The sequence below is a fragment of the Mus musculus genome, chromosome 1 (genome assembly GCF_000001635.26).
Source record: "Mus musculus strain C57BL/6J chromosome 1, GRCm38.p6 C57BL/6J".
Classification (NCBI taxonomy): domain Eukaryota; kingdom Metazoa; phylum Chordata; class Mammalia; order Rodentia; family Muridae; genus Mus; species Mus musculus.
This window is the reverse complement of record NC_000067.6, coordinates 169,382,896-169,402,307: the sequence shown is the minus strand read 5'-3', so window position 1 is coordinate 169,402,307 and position 19,412 is coordinate 169,382,896.

Below are 19,412 nucleotides of genomic sequence, written 5' to 3'. Positions count from 1 at the left end.
CATAGGTTTGTGTTTGTCTGGTCTACACAGGCCTTCACAATCTGTTCCTGTGTCTTAGTGCTGACACGCATGAATTTCTTCACCAGTCTCTGCTAATTTTTTTTTTTCTGGTTATGTGTGTAAGCCACACTCCATAGGTCTGTGGCAGGCCCACTATCTTACATTATTAGCAAGCTCAGATGTGAGAGAGATAGCCTCTTTGCTTCTTCTTGTCTTAAATATGAAGAAACTGAGCTCTGGAGGGAAGCGGTGTGTTTCCTTCCAGGTGTGTTCTGTGGATGTTCACAGATTCATTCCATCAAGCCCTTGCCTTCTGACACTTCTGCAAAGTGCAAAACGAGAATGATGACTAATGAGTAGATTGATCAAGGAGGTTGGGTAATTGATTTCATGAGTTTATTGAATATAGGTTAGGTGTCTGCTGTCTCGGTAATTACTGGAAGTCAAAAGAAAAATGACATAATTTCCAAAAATAGTTTCAACTTCAGTCTACAATGTGTGAGAAACCTGGAAGGACCAGGTGTGGGACTTGTGTGTCACCTTGTGCGCCACAGAGATCTTTTAAATGCAGTGACACAATCATGTTGCTGATATATATTTCGGGTAAGTTAGTTTCTGTGGGGATCTAGTCATTGAATTTTCTAGTCGTTTGCTTAAAAAATTGTAGATAAATTAATTTTTAAAATAAACAAGGTTGTGGCATGGTGTGTAAGTAGACTGCATTTGTCTTAAGGATAGTTTCAAACAACATGGACCCAGCATGGAGGAGAAGCCAGAGAGCAGATATTTGATTAGCAGCCCTTGCCTTCCTAGACTATACACATTCAAAAGGACTGTGAGTTTCTGAGTCGAAGGAGCAGGAGAGGAAACAACAATGACATTAAGACCTCAGACATTTTTAAAAATTACATGAGTCCTGTATCCATCTATGTGTTTTATATTGGTGTTCTAAAGATAGCTACATGCTAATCATTATATGCATATGCTAATTACCATATGCATCTTGAATTACAGAAGGGCAGAAGAACTACAAAGGCAAAATACTTAAAGGAATCTCATTTCGGTATGGATCTCAGTTTGAGGGAGGATGCTATCAGGCCCATTCCCAGTGTGCCTGCAGAGGAGAGCTCTTGCTGGGGGAGAGGGACCCTGCAGGTGAAAGCTGGTGGAACTACTAGGGAAATTAAAACTGTAATAAGGTACCAGTGGGTTGTGTTTCGGTTCCTCTGCAATAACAGAATGTGAACGAAGGGGTCAGAGGGCAAAGGGCAAAGTTCACCTCAGAAAATGAGGGCTGTCATGGGACTTCAGGCTGTGCATATGGCAGGTGGAACCAGGCTGACAAATTAGACAGCTCTGGGCAACCTTCACGGTTGAATATCCGGTCTCTTCCAGCCTGCTACAAAAGAGCGAGATTAGTGTTTCTAGGAAAGAGCATCTCACAAAAGTTTGCACATGCTGGTTTCGACGGCAGGAGGGTAGAAAGCGAATGTATTGGAGACTAGATGTGGGTGTTTGGGATGAGATGGAGAGTGTGCAAGTCAGAAAAAAAAAGAACATAAAGAGAAAGAGGGGTAGGAGAGAGGAAAAGAAGATGAGAAGGTACAGGTAAAAATGATTAGAGAGCTAGTGCAAATGAGAGAGAAATCAATGAGAAGCGCCCCAAAGCCTGAAGAAATCTTGTCAATGGAAAGAGCAATAGACAGCGATGAGAGAAAGGAGAACACGCTCAGGGAGAGGAGCCAGAGAAAAGCCAAAAGGAAAAGCAAAACAAAAACAAGAAATCTCGGCCTGCCTCTACACAGGCAATTTCACAGGACTGTCGAGAGCAATCTCCTGTCAGCTAGTGCCATGGCGTCTTGCGGGGCAACGGAAAAGATGCACTGGAGACTAGATGTGGGTGTTCAGGATGCAGAGGTCAGAAGGCAGAGGTGAATGCCGGCTTCACAGGCGCAGGACGCTCTGACATGGAGCTGGGCCCTTGTGAGGACAGAGGCATAACTGTCTCTTTCCCTTATCTGCGCTCTGCCAAAACCTAAGGCTGCTCTTCATCTGCTCACTTCCAAGCTACCTTTGCCTCTTCAGCTTCTCAGACACCATTAAAATGCTGCTGCAAAGCACCATAGTCGTCGCATGTACTGGTCAGGACATTTAGGCCAAAGGGAAGGGGATAAGAGGTTTTCCCAAGTGGCCATTTCAGTAGTGCCTAGGAATCTGGGCCATCTGGTGAATTCTGTGGGAAGTAAATCGTTCATAGTCATTTTAAACCATCTCGACACCATGCTAATTTCAGTGGATAAGTTATTTCTTAAGGGGCTTTGTATAGTCAAATAACAGAGAGCATCACCTCTGTCCTTTCTCTGACTTCTGGAGGCTTTCAAACGGCTTTGTTTTCTGGCTTGCCAGAGCCAATTCATGCTTTGCTCTCTCCCCTATCAGGTAATTCCCACACATTGGTTGAGCACCTACTCTGTGTCAGATGCCTTCAGGTACCGGGAGAGAGGCACAGAATTATAAGGTGTTGTCTAGTAGGCTGTGGCAGTGAGTGTAAATTCACACTCGGGAGCATTCTGTATCTTCAGCGGTGCTCAACACACAGGGAGGTTTGTCACAATCAGCAAGGATGCATGAAAAACCACCCAACCCACACTGTGTCTGCTTTCTTCAAATGAGGGGAAAAAAGCCATAAGTATAAAAGCATATATCCTGCCATGTAAACCGAGAGATTTAAAGAGTCACCAACTTGGAATTGACTTTGAGATGCGTAAAACAAGAAGATAGATTGGTGATTAGAGGAGATGACTACACAGATAAAGACATGCTCAAAAAAGCAGGATCAGTACATGATCAAATTCTAAGTGGTGGGTACATAGTTATCCACTGTAAAATTCAATTTCCCTGCATTTGACATGTTTAATTCACTTTGTGGAATAATCAGTAGACAATTAAAAGCTGTTGATTTGAAGAGTTCAGACAAGAAAGTGAGGGTGTGAAAAGCAAAGACAAAGACGGTGGTGGAAGGGAGGGGGCTCGTAGAGGATGATCATGGTAGTTATCTATTTATTGCAGCATTAGCAAATCACTGTAAAAGGAACTGGATTAGAGCAACACACAGGTGCCAACACTGACAGTTGTCAGTGAGGAGTCCGGGGATCCCGGAAGGCTCTAGTGAGGTGGGGCTAGCTGGGGCAGTCTGAGTTTGCAGGTAAAATGTGTTAGGTACCTGAATCCTTGCCTAGGACTGAAGGCAGAATGGCTCTCACGTGGGTTTTATGAAAAGACCTCAGTTTCAGTGACTCACTGTGTAGGGCTCTTTATTTGCAACTGGAGGGTCCTTGTCATAGGCAACTAGCTTGTGCAAAAGAAGCCACACACTCCCTTGCATCTTCATCATATCTAGTTGTTTCTGTCCTACTTAATTCATTATCTGTAGACACTAAATCCAGCCCGTGATCAATGGGGGAAAGCAGTGAAGTTCTACTTTCTAATGGGAAAGGGCTGGAAACTTTGGAGACCGTGTTTGAAAACCACTGTTTAGAACTTGGGTGGACCAAGGAGTGGTGGCTCATACCTATAATTTCAGCATTTGAGAGGTTAATGCAAGAAGATTGCTTTGAGTTTGAGGCTGGCCTGCTATACAGTATGTAGACCTGCCTATTTTCCATACTAGTGAGGCCTGCTTCCTAACAAAACATCATATTGTCATCATTGTCGTTGTTGTAGTCATCATCATCAACAACAGTAACAAATATGGCCACAAACAAAACAAAAATCATAATACAAAAACATGTCAGGTGTGGTTTTAGTAAAATGCTAGCTCCCGAAAGATGATAGTTAAGGATGTCAGGCAGTAAAGCGAAGCTCAGGAATGCCACGTTGCTAAAACCTCTTCATCTAGAAGGTTACAGGAGTCTCTTAGGACTTCCTGAGGCAGGGTTGGGTAAGGCTATAAAAAAGGAAAAGAAGAAGAAGAAGAAGAAGAAGAAGAAGAAGAAGGAGGAGGAGGAGGAGGAGGAGGAGGAGGAGGAGGAGGAGGAGGAGAAGAAGAAGAAGAAGAAGAAGAAGAAGAAGAAGAAGAAGAAGAAGAAGAAGAAGAAGAAGAAGAAGAAGAAACAAAACAAAATACAAAAGCAAAAATCCTAGCCTTTTTCTGTTTATTCTTAATTGAGATAAAATTAGAACGGCCCACAATCAGCCCTTCAACCATTTTACCGTGCATGGCTCTTACTGCATTCAAAATGTTAGGCACCTATTACTGCTCTCTAATTCCAGATGGACACCCCAAAGGAAACACTGTACTTGTGAAGCAATCTCCCTAACTTACCCCTTCTCATGTCCTGCTAAACATTCATCTATTTTTTTTGTCTCTATGAATGTATCATGATTCTATATCTTATAATCTAGAAGGTAAGGAAAACCCTATCAGATTACCTGTGAAGACTTTTTTTAGGGAAAGTGGGGTAGAAATTGATGAGTCCTAGAGAAATCTACCAAACAACAAAAAGCAGGTAATAGCACAAGTTAAGCCTACAGAGAGAAATTGGGGCCAACTTACGAACTTGAAGGCAGTGAGTCCAAATATTCAAATGTGCTTGGATATTATCTGAAAGTTACTGATGACTGCAGAACTTCAGTGGGCTGTATACTAAAATTTTCCATGTTATTTTTGGCAGTTGGCAGCAAATAGAGCTTTCCAACTCAAACTGGTTATATTGTTCTAGCCAGAAATGTTGGGGGTAGTGACTAATGGGCCTTCAGGCTGGCTCAGTGGCTACGGGTGCTTGCTGCAAAAGCCTGCCAATGTGAGTTCAGTCCATGGGTCCCAGGGTGAAAGAAGAAAATCAACTCCATGCAGTTGTCCCTTGACTTCCACAAGGCAGACATACAAATAATAACGATGGGAACAATAATAGTAATCGGTGTTGACAGAACTGACTGGTGAGCTCAACAAGATAGTTAGTTCTAGGTGTTACTACCTTCAGGTTATCTCTGCAGCTGCAATTCCACCAACATTTCGACTCCAAGTTTGTTATCTTGGGTGACTTATCATATTTCTGTCTTTGTTTCCTCTTTTGTCATGTAAGCATGATCGTGGCCCTGATTTTTTTTTTCTTTTTAGGGAACTACATAAATCAACACACCAGAGATTTACCAGCAGTGGCCTGCCCTCTGAAAGCTCTCACAGGGTTTTATACCCGTAGAATTATGCTGAAGGAGTCACTCTCTTTAGGGGCAACAAAAGAACAGTCATGTTTCTTCCATCCAATTACATTTAAAAATCCTACACATTTTACACTCTGTCCCTGGGCAGCAGATGGAGTTTTCACTGTTCATGGCTGAAGACAGCATAGATGACGTTCCTGCAAAGTTAGTGCCAGTGTCAGCCTGATGACAGTGACTGTTTGCCTTTGACATTTTTCAAAACCAGGACACCATCTTGAACCTTTCAAGTGTAAGAAAGAACTCAAAGAACCTCTAGGTTTTCAGAGTTCTAGGTTGCATCTGGAAGCACTCCTGGGAATATTACATTTTAGGATACAAATACCTCCTGGGATCCCCATGTCACCAGCTCCTTTTCAAAACACTAGGACTGTGTAATAGAGAAAACTGTTCTGCAAAGCCCAAAGCACCACTGCCAAGACTCGGGGAAAGAAAAGAATTGCTGAAAGATTTAATAACTGTGGATCTTCTGACTCAAAGCAGATATCCAGCCTTTGAGTGATCTTTATGTGCCTTAAGTGAATTGGCATGAGTGCTGCCAGCAGGTTACATTACCCAGGTTCACAGGGAAGCTGAGACTTCAATCCAGCGGGATATGAGGACCATGTGGAAGAATAGGCACCTCCATTCCTAGTTCATGGATACAGGACTCTTCTAATAGTGATCTGCTGACATCCATTGTCTGTGTACAGTCAAAGTCACTTAAGAAAATGACTAGTCATATATGTACCAAGTGTCACAGGCACTGAGGATAATCAGGTATTTGGTAGCCTGTCTGTTAACCTATTGTCTTTCTCCAGTATGTGTAAGCATCATCCCAAATCACCGCTCATTCTTTCTGCACTAGAGATGGTTCCTGATGTACCGCCCAAATGTGAGAAAAAGTGTTGAAAAAAATTGTGGAAGAGAAAGAGCAGGAGAGAATAGGATTTAAACATCCAAGTCCTGCATGGTATGTTCCTATCATCTGAGCCTGGGGTGGCAGCCAGTACCACAGAGAAGCTCTGGCATGTTTGCCATGTCTTTGTAGAGTGTAGAAGCCTCAACACTGTGTCCAAAGATTGCTTGCTGCTGGGCAATTGACATTCTGCCTCTGGCACTGGAACATGCCTGCTTCATTTACGAGGCCCATTAACCTGCCCTGATAAAGCTGAGCTGGGTTGACCAGCTCGAGGTCTTTGTGATTGCTTGGGGCACCCACTCACCATCCTATCTACACTTGTTTCCCCTTGTTTATGCTCTGCCGTTATCTCAGACAGACTGCTTTTCTAATGCTGTAGCATGTCAGAGTGCTCTTTGCTCTCCTGATCACATTTCCTGTTTCTACTAAGACCTGCTGTGGTTTGGGCTCACTGTGTAATTTTCCCCACATTTGGACTCCCATTGTGTTCTTTAGATGTCCTTAGATCACACCTGTGATTCTCAGCTTTTCTTTTAATTTAACAGAGCAATTTCTGTTTTGTCCCAGATTTCCCTTCCACCCTTGACATGCATGGACATACACACATAAAAACACATGCATGCACACACACACACACAAACATAAACATGAAGACATATACATACACACATACACAGAAGTACATATACATACATTTATATACAAACATATATACACATACTCATAAAAAACTCACATCTCCAGACACTCATGAACACACAGAGATACACACATATACACATTCATCTCTTTCTCTCTCTCACACACACATACATACATATACTCACACACACACACACTCATACAAACCTCATGCCTTCACACACATGCAAACACTATACACATACATACAGACACTGACACAAACATACACATGTGTGCACAGGCATATACACATAGACATTCACAAACACATATATGCACACACATATAACAGAGATGCATGCATACATATACACATACAAGCATATATACATATGTACTTATATGCTAGATACATATGCATATACACACTCATACACATGTGCACATACATTCACAAAGGTGAACATGTACGCGTAGATTTACACATATATACATGCCTGTATACATGGATGCATGCACACACACACAAACACACATACACACACATTCATGGTGGATAGGTCAGCATTGACCTTTTTTTTGTTTGTTTTTTTGTTTGTTTTTTTCAAGACAGGTTTTCTCTGTATAGCCCTGGCTGTCCTGGAACTCACCCTGTAGACCAGGCTGGCCTCAAACTTAAAAATCCACCTGCCTCTGCCTCCCAAGTGCTGGGATTAAAGGCATGTGCCACCACTGCCCAGCTAGCATTGACCTCTTAAAAGAAAACTTAGAAATAAACTGCATCTAGAAATCTGTTTTGTCTTGAACAAGCAAAAGCAATACTAAGTTGGTTCTTGGAAGAGGTTCAGACACAAAGGAGACTTAATAGATAGTCTATTTAGTTGTTTCTTTTCTGAGATATATGACTGCTTGGATGCCTATTTATTTGATTGCCAAGTAAACTTGCCTTAGCGAAGTAATTTCAGTAAGGACTAAGAAGACTCTTATTCCAACATAGTGGTGTAGGAACAACAGAGATATTTACTCTGATTGGAGTTACTGTCTAAGGACATCAACCTCAGTTACTGAGAATTACCCCAAGTGTCTTATAGTCCATTGGGTCAATGAAAGGAGACAGACTGATATTTGATAGTGCTATTTTTATAGAAAGTGGAGAATTTCTGAATTCCAAGTCTATCTGATGCTGATACTGGAGATGGCCCTAGGATGAAGGCCATGGAAATGTGCCTGGTTGGGCAGTTTGGAGTAAGCATGATGCTTTTTAGTATCCTTGTTGGATGCATTAAAAATGAATCTTACTAATGAAAAGTGTCTCTAGTCTGTGGCTAATAATGCTAAAGAAATGTGCCTCATAATCACTGTGAAATTGAATGTTGGTAAATATGCTGCTCAATGTGTATTCAAATAATTTTGTAAACGAGGAGGAATAAGGGCCAAGATATTGGATCCTGGTGAACAGTTTTGCGTAAGAAGCCACTCACTTTGAAGGCCAATCTATAATTGCAGCTATTGCAGGATCTCTTCTAAATTCACTTGTTCGCTATCATGTGATACATTTGATATGGCTACACAAAAGTATTCATTGAATGGTCTTCTTTTACCAGAAGCACTTAAAGAGAGGAACAGAGTTAGGCCACTTTTGCACTTTCTATGAGGTGCACCCCAACACTCTTTAGCCTATGTATAATAATCTTCAATAGGGCAAGATACTCCTTCCCTTCTTTCCTAAGAGTTGTCCTTTTCTTGACTTTTGAGAGAATCCCAAGACAGCACACAATGTATTTTCTCCAGAAATCAAACATTCTGCTGATGATTTTGATGACAGTACTTAAAGTAAATTTTGTTAATCAGTCTGATGAGTAAGAATTATGCCATATAGCCACCATTTGGAAAAGTTTCCTGGCTAGGTGTCATAGAAGTGATTAGGAGTCTCAAGGATGTTATGCATTCCTATGTCTATCAGCTGGAATACATAAATGATGAATAACACATTTTTTTATATCTCTAAATAATTAAAATTGTACTCTAAAACTTAGATGCTGTGAGGAACTGTAAAGAAAATATATAACATATTTTATAATGAAGTGTATATATATATATATATTACACTAGAAAACACATTATAAATAAGGAGGATTGAAGGAACATGAGCATAGAATTATTGGGAATATTTTGATTATATTCCTTGAAAAGAAATGAAGCACTTACGGAGTTTCTATTGATAGAAGGCCTATAGACAGATGAAACAATCTCTGTAAAAGGATCAAGTCTAGGGTTTTTTTTTTCTGAGCTAACTGACATTATAAAGAAGTAAAGATGAGGCTATAATATTTACAAGTGATTGGGCGACTAGTCTGTGTCTGTAGCTTTATTTGTATTATCCTAATCCTTCAAATTACCCTGCAAGAAGGTTCTTATTTCATTTCATACCGGAAGGAACTGAGAAGTGAGAAGGGTAGGTAATTTGTCAGTATTTACAGAGTTAGTAAATGCCAGAGTGGCGGTTTAAATCTGAATCTATCTGACTCATAGTCCAGAATCTTTCCAGTGTGCAAAACAAAATGATGCTGAGTAGATCAACAAAGACTATCCTTCCTGTCCCCCTCTGCAAACACATGTGACTGATGGGTTCTAAAGACGTGCTGCTAAAGGGTTTCTTATGAAGGAGCGCTTGGGCAAGTATAATTATAAATGTATTCACTCAGCAACATGTCTTGACACTTTTCCATGTCTGTGACACTCTATGGAGGTTTACTTTACCTACTCAGAATTATGCACAAGATATTATCACTGTATTGCAAGGATGATCTACCACTGAAGACTCAGGGAATAGTGCACTCGGGACAGGGGTGTACTGGGTGTACATCGAAGTAAGGATAGCAGTGCTTTAGTATGAGAACTCAAGGGCTGAGAGATGCATTAGAGCACATGATTAAGAAAAAGCCAGTTGACATTATTCTTTTTAACCCCATTCAGTAGCTATGAGAGTCTTTGGGATTCCAGAAAAGTATCTTGGTTTCAATGACTTGTCTTCCTTACTCATGTTACAGGAGGATAAGGCCTGTATTATAAAACTAATATAATTGCTTTAAGACTAAATTTTAGGAATTCAAAATTTTCAAGCTCTAAATAAAAGAGAAGGATCATTAACATTATGAAATTAGTGTGCATCCTAAGAGCCTTCCGCTATAATTGGGATGATATAAAGTGTATACAAATTAGGCTTGTGGTCTAAAAATCCTTAATCAGAGGGGTGCTGATGAGGGGGCTGTAATAATGTGGTTTGAAATGGAAAGTAGTCATTTGCTTAGAATTGGAGATAGCTTTTCACTCCCCCAATCAAAGACTTAGTAGCATGCCACAAGCAATATTTATTAAATTCAAAATATCTACAGAGTGATGGTGGCGTTGTCTATTTCTTACTGATGCTAAGTCATTTAATCTGAATTTAAAAACAGCAAATATATCATGAGGTTTTGGAAAAGAAAAATCAGATTTTAAATGATTCTACAGCTGTGTGTGTGTGTGTGTGTGTGTGTGTGTGTGTGTGTGTGTGTGTGTGTGTTTGTGTGTGTGTGTTCAGTCAAGGAAGAAGATGTAAGAAGTAAGCCTCTGGTATTTTAGAGAAGGAGGCATATATGGTAAAGTATGTTAGCACTGCAATTTAAAACCCAAGGATATCTCCAGAGACCACAGCCACACTTTGATTATTTTCTTCCCATGACTTTCTGAAGGAAGCTCATCTTGGAGCGGCTAGCAATACTACAAAGTTCCCCCTAGTATCCATCATTCCACTAGCTTCCCATTTCCTATGGGTGAACAGTTCTCTCTCCCAGAGACACCTCCATGTTAAAGGATGCTTGTGAAGATGATGGGTCATACCTATAACATGATTTTAATGCTTCTTTTGAGTTATCAAAGTTTGAATGATGACAAAAGTATGTTCTGCTCTGTTTCACAACAAGCAGTTTAGAATATTTCAATTATGGTTTTCTAATGATCAGAACAGCCAATTAATGAGAACACTGATTCCCTATGCTGAATAAAATAGAATACTGTATCATTAACCTAGTGGTGTCATGGATTGGCAGAAATTAAAGCTGGACCACTTTAATCAAGCTATAAATTTTATGAGTTAAGTGCCACCCAGAGATGCAGCTCAAGACACAAAAACATAGAAGGCAAAACCAAGTGATGGAACAGGAAATAGATAATTCATATTTGTCTATAGTTATCCAATCAGTCTTTATTGTTCAGCAGAGTACAAACTCAATAACACATTTGCTGGGAGAAGAACATAAGTAACAGGAAGATATAGATCCAGGACCAAGGGAACAAACTTAGCTATTTGTCCAAATGTCTCCAATGTGCTCTGTGGGGAGAGGCCCAGTTTGGTAGATGATATAGGATTGGGAACCTAAATATTTTGATGGGTGGGTAGAAGTGTCAGGATTACGTGGAGAGTGTTCTCCAGAACCCATGGTGCCTAGAGATGGACCTCAGTGTTTGGTAGAATTTCAATGCCTCAGACAGGCACACAGGAGTGGGACCATCAGCAGTGGCCACAGTGCCACCAGTTCACAAAGGCAGAGGTCATATTCTAAAAAGTCAAGATAGATAAAGTCAAAGGTAACCCTGGAACTTGGAGGGCATGAGTGTCTATACTGTCTTCAGCATACCCTCCTTCAGGAAACAAAGCCAACTGTATACACCATGAAGGAGCATATTTACTCATATATTTGGAGGCTTTAGTGGCTTGGAAATACTTTTCCAAAGGTTCATATTCTAGAGGCTTGGTCTCCATGGTAAGAGTATGAAGAGGTTGTAGGGCCTTTAAGAATAAGACTTTGTGGGTGGTGATTAGATCATGGTGGCAGTACCTTCACACACTGGATAATGATTTTCTTGATACTATCTGGATAATGGATAAATATCTTTCTTGAGAGAGTGAGTTAGTTGGGTTTGATGTGTCAGCCTCATGAGACAATTCTAATGGGAATCTCAAGACTGAGGTGAGTCCGGAGAGTGAGCTAGGTCTCCTGGGATTGGATTGGCTGTTGCAAGAGTGAGTTGTTACAGAGTAGGTTGGTACCTCCACTTTGACACTCTGCTGCCCTTGCCTCCTCTTTACACACAGCCACTTTGCCTTTTTCTTCTCTGCCAAATTGTGATGTAGCGTGAGGGTAAGATGCTGGTGCCATGCCCATGAACTTCCTCAGCTACGGCATCGTGAGCCTTCCCAAGGAATCTTGTTTTCTTCATACAATGCATGGTCTTGCATCATTTTCTGAGACAGCACCCAGTGCGTAGACCAAGGTGGGCCTGACTTTGAAGATGAAAGAGTAGAGTTAAGGAGACTTCGGTTCCAAGGATGGTGCTGCCCATTTCCTTGGCAATTCTGTTCCCTATCCACTGTCTCCTCTGACAAAGGATATCACTGGGCAGGCTGTGCAGCCACTGGAGATACTGTCTCACTTTGAGGTTTTTCACAACTTTCTCTAATCTTAACTTTTGGTTAAACCAAGATATTTTGTACTTTTAACTATATTAAGGGCAGTATGGACGGGTATGAGATAACAGCGTAGTCAGAACAGTGCTAGATGGATCTGTGTTGTTGCAATAGGAAGATAGTACAAATGAGGAGGAAAAAGATCCATGCCTCATATACATGAATAGTTTTGCTTTTATTTGACTACAACTAACATGTCAGACCTATTTCTATCTTAATATTCTGAAGCAGGAATATAGCTTTTTATTGAAATATCAATTTTTGTTAAGATTAATTGTTTAGTGTGTGTGCCCATGTGCATGTGTGTGTGGAAGTGTGTGTGTGCATATGACAAGGCATTCATGTGGAGGTCAGAAGAAAACTTGCCAAAATGTGACACATCGAACTCAGTTTGTTAGGCTTATTAGCAAGTTTTCTTTCTTTCTCTCTCTCTCTCTTCCTTCCTTCCTTCCTTCCTTCCTTCCTTCCTTCCTTCCTTCCTTCCTTCCTTTCTTTCTTTCTTTCTTTCTTTCTTTCTTTCTTTCTTTCTTTCTTTCTTTCTTTCTTTCTTTCTTTCTTTCTTTCTTTCTCTCTCACTTTCCTTCTTTCCTTCTTTCTTTCCTTCCTTCCTTCCTTCCTTCCTTCCTTCCTTCCTTCCTTCCTTCCTTCCTTCCTTCCTTCCTCCCTCCCTCCCTCCCTCCCTCCCTCCCTCCCTCCCTCCCTCCCTCTCTCTCTCTCTCTCTCTCTCTCTCTCTCTCTTTCTTTCTTTCTTTCTTTCTTTCTTTCTTTCTTTCTTTCTTTCTTTCTTTCTTTCTTTCTTTCTCTCCAACTAAGCCAAGTGTGATGGCTTTATAATCATAAGGGGGATCCACTTTCCCTTGATCTTGGGAGAAAGCAGAGGAAAAGGAAGCATTTGTGATTTGATGGACAGAATGTGAAAGCAATATCACCTCCTGACTTCCGAGACTCTGTAAGAGAACAAGGTTACCTAGTGACCTAACAACTCCTAGTATCTTTTGGCAAATTCAGAGAACCTTGGTGACCATGTAAGAGGACGTACCACTCTGAGGCAATGTGTAGAAGGCCCTGTAGAGACAGAGGTTACTTGTAGAGAGAGATGTTCAAGCAGTCCCAACTATTTTGAACACCATTGCTTGAGTGTTATAGCCCCAACATCTATACCACCAACCAGCCTTTGTGAGTTGGCTCAACCCAGTTGTCCCCCTGCTACCTAATGAGAGACCTTGAGCAAGAACTGTTATGCTGAGCCCAATCCATTAACAGCATTAGGGAGTCTTTATTGCCTAGTAGATAAACAGAACACAATTGGATGAAGGGATCTATGGACTCTTTGAGTGCTTACATCTACAGGGCAAAAAATGTTAAAAACAGAGGCAGAGGTCATAGTAGGCGAGTTTTCTGGAATAAAGCAGAAAATGAGTATTTTTGCAGAGCTGTGTCTTTTCTGCCATCTTACTTACTGCCTGCATATTTCCCACTTTACTCCTTCATTCCCTTGCCCTTGTTCTGTGTCCATAAAACAAATAAACAAGAAGCTGCTTGTTGTTCTCCTTTTCAGAATCCTGGGAGGGTTCCTGCAAGCTTGGACTCTCCTGCAGTTCTCCAGGGGTCACCTGCCCTAGCTCTGTCTACCCTTGTGTCTTGTAGGCATGTGTGTGTGTGTGTGTGTGTGTGTGTGTGTGTGTGAAGGAATTGCTTTCATCTGGTTTTAGAAACTTTCTTTGTAGTGTATGGATACTTTCCTTTCAATAGTTACCAGAGGGCCACATATTTCAGAAGACTCAAGGGAGCACCCTAACTCCGTGGGCATGATGGTAAGTGCTGACTCTTTGTTCAATAGCTAGGTATTACCAGAAATTATGCAGAGCCTCTGACCCAATGTACTTTTTGCTGATATAGAAAATGCAACCAAGGAGAGACCATTTCTATGAGTGTATCACAAAAACTTCAACCTCTTCTCACATTCATTTCCAACCCCACTGAAGGCTCTGGTAGAAGGAAGATGCTAAAACAGGTCAGAATCCTTCTTGGGATATCAAACCCTATTCCCTTTGTTACAAGCATCTCAGTCTCACAATATGGCCGGCCTTTGAGCTTTTCTAAAGAAACATATCATTTTCTCTCTATGCTTATATTCAAAGACTTAACAAATAGAGCTCAAAGTATGAAAAGATATTTCATAATTAAATATTGTCTCCCTCCAATGTTTCACTAACAAACTTTGAAAGCAGAGGATGTAATGGTGAGACTGAATGAGAAAACTCATATCAGCCAACCCAAAGAAAATTGATCTTTCTTATACACTCTGGTTTTTCAGACTCAAATTAAAAGAAGTTTTCCACACAGCTCAATGAAGGGAGATCCAGTGTAGTGTAGGAATGCTATGTCAGAATTCAGCGGCTGCTTGCATAAACTGATGGCATGAAAACTCCATGGTACAGTTGAGGAGAAAATGCTTATTGTAAATATGAGAGTGAGAGAAAGGGAGGGAAGGAAGAAGAGAGAGAGAGAGAGAGAGAGAGAGAGAGAGAGAGAGAGAGAGAGAGAGAGTAACCAGACATAACATCTGGAAGAGTCCAGCTGATTGAACCTTGTCGTGAGAGAAGCAGGAACAGAGGATAGATAGATAGATAGATAGATAGATAGATAGATAGATAGATATCAAGAATTAGTGGGGTTATAGGGAGAATGAGCAGCTGGGGAGAAGAAAGCCCTATTCTGGGAGGGGTTTAGGACAGGGGAGGAGGAAATGTGTAATGGGTGCTTGTGATAGTGAGGGAGCCTGGAGGTCAGCATGAACTTTGGTGTGCTGATAGGCACCGAGGTCATTGGTTCCTTTTGACAGTGATAAGGGAAATGGTTCCTTTTGGTAGCATGGAAACCAGTTTTTCAAGTTCCTTAGAAATACTATCTTTTATCTAACCACCAGAACTCCACCTATAGTCCAGATTGAGCCTGTTTCTGGATATTTGGGCTTCCCTTTAGGATTTGGGGAGGTGAGGGTTCCTTTGGACCTGGCACTGCTCAGGTATCAATACATGGCAGCAGCTCTCTTCTCTCACAGACACCCACAGGCACTCTTTGCTGAGTTGTGAGTCCTACATCTCCCAATCGCTTCCCTGCCTCCTGCCCGGTAACAGAAGAGAGTGTGGCTGCAGGCTTGGAGTGTAAAAACATCTCAATTAAAAGAGATTGTCACTTCAGCTACACAGGCCCCAATTTCTTCTATTGAGAGACCCCTGTCTCTGATGCTGGGCCCTGAACTTCCCTCAGAGCCCCCACTATGCTGTTGCCTGCCTGTCTGTTTGTCTGCCCACAGTGTTACATTAAATCTAGTGGCCCAAAGGAACAGTCTGGCTTAGTGTTCTCTCTTGGATCTGAGACCTTTCATACGGAGAATAAAACAGTGTATAAAAGTTGAGCGTGAATCTGTTGCTGCAGCTGGAGTGTTCTCAAGGGAGCTGCCATTTCTATCTTCATTCTTTCCCATGAAAAGGAAAAGAAAGGAAATAATATCCTCAAATGATCTTGTAATCTTCATACTCATTATCTTCCTCCCTCTTGTTCTTTACTGTGCACACACACACACACACACACACACACACACACACACACACACACATAGACACACACCCCATACACACACACACACACACACACACACGCACGCAATCCACGCCCCCCACACAGAGAGAGAGAGAGAGACAGAGACAGAGACAGAGAGAGACAGAGAGAGACAAAGAGAGAGAATGCCATTTTAATCTTCACCAACACAAGAGAGTAACACCCAGACCATCAGTGCTATTGAAGAAAGCTAAGGGTTTTGGGGGAAGGGAAGTGGGACAAAGTCCCCTTTGCCCCTGGGAGGGAGCTCTTCTGGCCAGAAGGTAATAGCTCAACACTGCCCCACAGGTCAATCCACCCCACAGTTAAGAAAAAAATGCTGGCACCAGAGAGATAAAAGGCATATAATGAAAATGTAAACGAAAAACTTTATACCAGGCATGGCCTGACAGAGGGAAGATTGATATCCCATGATGCTTTGTCTTGATGAGACAATGAAAAATAACCACCACAGCAGCTGTGTCAATATCAGACTTGGTAATGCACCACTGGCTGTGGGTTTTTATTTAATCCGCTTTGCTTTAAGATGATAACCGTTGTTACTTTTCAGTGCCTGTCTGTCAGCGCCCAGCATTGCAATATTCCTCCGCAGCCCTGCGAGCGGGTTTCATTTATTTTAAAATACCATTTCACACACTGCTGACTTTTAACAGTGTTCTGTGTGAGTTTGTGAGATTGAATAGTGACAGAAACAACACTTTTTATGAGAATACAGAATATTAAAAACGGGGCACAATATACAGATGGCAGTTTTCGCTACAGCTTGTTTTTCCCCCCTTGCTGCTGCTACTGAGCTTGCCCGCTGAATGCATTTGTAGTAACACCATAAATGTCACTTTCACTGACTGCCTTTTGGCATTTTATTTAAATGGAATTCAACTCTGGCTTACTGCTGCCAGGGTGGCTGTTGCTGCTACCAACTTGCTTTGTTGTGGTCTACTTTATAAAATCACCTGGTTGACTTCATTCCTCATGGAATGTTCCAGAACAGGAAATAGATAAGTAAGTGGCCTAACCCTGTTCCCCCAGCAAGGATCTAGGACTTTTAAAAGAAGGACGTCTCCAGAGGATGCTACTGTAACCGCCTGTATGAGTTTGGCCTTTGCAGACACCCCTGTGCAAAAGTATTTCTGAACTCCAGAATCACTCCTGGCAGAAGTTCACATGGCTTCCTTGTATTGGGTAAGATGTCAACATAGGACCTTCAGCATCTCCAAGGAAACACCGAGGGGCAGGGCTCTGAGCACCTTATCTGGGCCTGGTCAATTGCACCGACTCGGCATTCTTTGGTGGGCTGTAGTTCTTACACTGTTTCTCTCTTTCGATCCTATCTTGGCTTAACGCAGTAGAGCCTCTAGACACGATCAGGGGTGGCATTTTGCTGCCAACATGATGTTGACATGTGCAATTCCCCTTTCTCTCCATTTGCTTCTTCACGAAACATCCATTGCTTCATCAGTTTTGGAGACTAAGTAAAACAGACAGGGGTGGCGAAGCCTTTTCCTGGGAGAACCTGCAATTTGGGGAAAGCTAGCTTCCTGTCTGGGCCAAATGAGGCTGGAAATGAGCTGCTGAACACAGTCTTGGAAATGTGTCCACATCTCACAAACGAAGGCCTGAATCAGAGAGCCTAAGAGATTTCCAGCAGAGAGATCCAATGTTCAGAAAATTGGAAATCTTTACAGAGGCACATTAAACAAAAAAAAAATACAATTCAAAGGCTCAGAACTGGCAAGTCTAGACAGTGTCATCCAATGCTTTTGTGTGCAATGTCCCTAGAGACAAGCAAAAGATGTGGCTTTTTTTTTCCAGTAGCTCCAAAAGCATTTTCAGAGACCTCACTAGTTTCTAAAAACATTTAAGACTTGTCATCATCTCTTAGCAGCATTTCATTATAAAAGGGGGAAGAGTGAAAAAAGAGATGAGCATACACACACACACACACACACACACACACACACACACACACACACCATACACACAGTCATACACACACATACACCACACACACCACACACAGTCACACATACACATAAACACACACTCTCTCCTCTCTCTCTCTAACACACACACACACACACACACACACACACACCTGAAAAATCTTTGCTTTGGGCTATCTATGCTTATTTGAAATGAAACTTTTATAAACTCTTCAGAGGTGCTAAAATAAAGGTAATCTGGCAAGTTGGGCCATCAAATTATTTTAAATAAAAATTTGAAGTGAAACCATTTAAGGACATCACAATAAAGGAAATAGGGAAGAGAAAATAGAATTGGAATCAGGCAGGGACACAGTTTTGTATATTTGCAAATCTTGGGTAACACTGAGCATAGAAGTCTGTGTCTTCATGTATATTCCCAATATCAATGAGTAGAGAAACCATATAAGCAGCTTCCCTGGGTAGACTTCTTGGGTTCTGTGCTTAACTCTTTCTTGCTTGGCAGCCCTTCCAATCAGTCACTGGATTCTGACAGGAGACTTGCTCCAGATGGCCGTGGTCTATCTGCTCTCTGTCCTCACTGCCACTGAATTCCTTTGGTTCACAGAAGATGCATCTGTCTTTTTTCCTTGTCGCCAAACCCCACAAATCCATCTTTAATGATGCTGCCACAGTAATATTCTAAAGCAAACATCTAGCCAGAGCATGCCACCCATGGAAATTAGTGTTGCTCTCTGATCTGCCCTTGAAATCCCCATCCTTCTTCACTCATCCCATCTTTTACTTGACTTGATCTGTTTCTCTCTCTCTCTCTCTCTCTCTTTCTCTCTCCCTCTCTCCCTCCTCTCTCTCTTGCCTTTTTGATTCTCAAGAGCATTTGTCTTTTCCTAATCAAATGTTAAAGATCACATTTATATCTTTTGGTATCCCACCCATTGTATGCTAGAGGTTTGGATCCAGTGACATTGCCCCAATAAGTAATAGGTGGTCTACTCATTACCAAAAGGTTTCAATATTTGCACCAGTTTAGCATACATCATTCTTGAATGTTGGTAATAGTCCACCAGCTGTAACAAAGGTACATAAAGCACAGGGCATCAACCCCACTTTCTGCACCAGAATAGTCAACAGCTTATAAATGGGAGAAAAGTCCTGTATGGGAATTCTAACCTCAGGATTTGAGTAGAAAAATCTTGGGATATAGGTGAGATATTTACTTTCATGTCTGTCTACCTAAATGTACTTATTTTATTTTTTGATTTTCTTTTCTTTTGAGATTTGAGAGAGTATTAAGTTCAGGAACAGCTTTTGAGAAGAGCTAGGCATGTTTCCTTCCTTATAACCATTCAAAGGCTCCCACTTTGCCTGGCTTCCAAGAAGGCAAAGTTAGTGTTGGGTCTTTGGGGTGCTAGAGAGTTCTGTCTCTAGCCCTACTTCCTGTCCCCTGTATTTCTATTACTTTTTTTCTACTTTATTTTTGAGAAATTCTTACTAATTAGACACTGTAGTCAACATTGAACTTAAATCTATTGTGGGTGGAGATATCTTAACATTTCTAGGATAACACTTCCGCTTCTCACAAATTGGGAGA